We start from the raw sequence: 2,385 nt of genomic DNA, 5'->3' as shown, positions 1-2,385 counted from the left end.
CCTAAATGGAGCACATGCCGATCGTCTGCAATACTGACATCCTTAATGAGATTTATACCCAGCAGCTCCAACGGTGTCGTCGTGGGTGTGCGTTTGTGCCCTCATATGCGTGTCCCACAAACGACGGGTGCGTTCGGGGTTGCGCGGCGGTGTTATCATGGAAGGAAACTCTTCGACCGAATCTCACACCCTCAATTGTGCATTTTGTGCATCCGTGGTATGCGTTTTGTGCGAACGTCTCTGCAGGGTATAATGAAAACAAGTATTACGAACAGTCACATAAGTTAATACGAAGCCAATATTCGAATCCTACCTTCCACGAGCGCACGTGCCTCTGCATCGGCAAGCACAGCTCGTGTTTCAATGTTTGCGCGTTGACGTAACCGGTCGGCTTCCTCACACACCGGGCCGAGGAGAACCGGTGCGGGCGGTTTACTTTTATCGCAAAGTATACTCACAACAAAAGCTTCCCCCGGTTCCCCGGTAGCGTCTATTAACTGTGCAAGCACAACCCATGCCTGAAAATCGGGGTGCGCAAGCTGCGCCAACAGCACGTTGTCGAACGTGGAGATAGTAGTCGATGTCTTCGATGTCAATGGTCAATGGCGATTGTGCTTTAATTCCGGCTTCTGTAATGATAGTATAAATAGTAGTGTGATATGATGTTCGTAGATTTTTTGAATGAGAGACAGCAAAGAGCAATACGACCTACGCTGCCGTTGTCATGCAGCCACTAAGCGCGAAATTGTTGCAGAATTAGAAGACATGTAATACACAACACATTGATGGGGCTGTTCAAAACCAAGCCTTGTGTTGAAAATTGCGTTCCTGCAATGTAGTAGTTCCGGCAGCACTGCCAGTCGGCAGTACGGCCAGTCGGCAGCACTGCCAGTCGGCAGCACTGCCTCTCTCATTTATAGCCACATAAGTCAGTCGCGCTAAAACTCTAGACAAATAAAGTCCTATTAATTTCCGACCTCGCGAAACCTGCTGTCTGCAATTATTCAACACCTTGTTACTAGTTATGTTTTGTATATAAGGTATATTGTATAAAGCAATAATACAGCAATTATATGTCAGAAAGAAGCACACTTACATGAACCGCGATGCCAGAATGATCCGACCACTTCACCACGACCATTAACGATATTTGTGGGTTTGATCTCCCACTGTGGATCCTGGAACACCGACCGCGGATCCTTCACCATGCCCGTGAAAAACGGGCCCAATGTCAGGATCTGCTGCAGCATTTTCGGGCTTCGTTGGCTTCGTGCGTCATATGGCGCACGAGGTATGCCACCGTTTCACGCTCTTCTTCCGTAGTCCTGAGGAACTGCTCATCTGGAACTGCCTCCGATGGCCTCTTGGACAGGCCCGCCTCCTCATCACGAGATGTTTGTCAGCCGTTTCTTTGTTAAACTGTGCCGTTCGACGGGTGGCATTCTGTTGCGGAAGCGAAACAAAATTTTAGCTGTAAAAGATGAGAGATTATATGAGAACTTGGACGGCATTTGGTTTCAACAGGACGGAGGGAGGCACATTCGAGCGAAGGTTGGATGAAAACCGCAGGCCCGCTTTGGACTCACTCGATCTATCGTTAAACGATAGATCAATCTTTTCGCCTATCTCGGTCTCGGTTTTGCATGCGTTTGCGTTTCGCTGTGACACACAAAACAGCCACTCAGAATCAGCTCAGCGGCCACTAAAAATGAACAAAACCAACAGCCACTGACTGCCAAGCCAAGAATAAGAAATACTTACCTAGTTTTCTTTGGCATTGTTTAACAGGGTTATCCGACTTAGGAAGAATTGTTGACGAGAAACTTCTGAATGTTTATGTTTTTACTTTGAGCACCCAACGGTGTTTATGTGTGTGTGTTGACAGTTGATACCATGGAAGAAGAGTTGCCATCGTAACCGATCAACAATCTTCACATGGTAATGTTAGGTTTTTAGATATATAAACCGTTGAAACCCGAAGAAAAACGTTCTTAAAATACATTATAATTGACATGAAATAGTTAATTGTTGATTGCCTACCAATTAACATCATCATTTGATGATTTTTTTTGCAATTCGTTTGGATTGAATCAATATATGGGAGAAAATATTTAAAGGATGCGAGAAGCACAACCAACGTCGATTTTCATGGTGCGACGTCACTGGAACTCGAAAATTGAGTGTCAACAACTGAACGAATCGACGAATCACTCAGCAAATTTGACGAAAAATTTTGTTGTTTGCTAAATTGGTGATGAAAGTTTTTTCGTCTTTTTTTCGTCATTTGACATTTCACACACACATTGGAAAATTTTCCCCTTTTTCGAACTGTCAAGTGAAATTCGCAATCTGAAATTTTTTGCAATTTGGAAATCAAATTCGCAA

General features: G+C 44.6%; 1 long non-coding RNA gene across 1 annotated transcript; it reads right to left on the bottom strand.

Moving 5' to 3' along the window:
• Nucleotides 1-6: 6 nt before the first annotated feature.
• Nucleotides 7-1,221, bottom strand: LOC128276946 (uncharacterized). The gene is made up of 3 exons (XR_008269376.1): nt 1,097-1,221; nt 314-629; nt 7-240 (listed from the first exon to the last, which is right to left on the bottom strand). It is a non-coding gene; the product is annotated as an uncharacterized LOC128276946 (long non-coding RNA).
• Nucleotides 1,222-2,385: the final 1,164 nt, after the last annotated feature.

Source organism: Anopheles cruzii, unplaced genomic scaffold (genome assembly GCF_943734635.1).
Source record: "Anopheles cruzii unplaced genomic scaffold, idAnoCruzAS_RS32_06 scaffold03171_ctg1, whole genome shotgun sequence".
Classification (NCBI taxonomy): Eukaryota; Metazoa; Arthropoda; class Insecta; order Diptera; family Culicidae; genus Anopheles; species Anopheles cruzii.
This window is presented reverse-complemented; position numbering and strand designations above follow the sequence as displayed.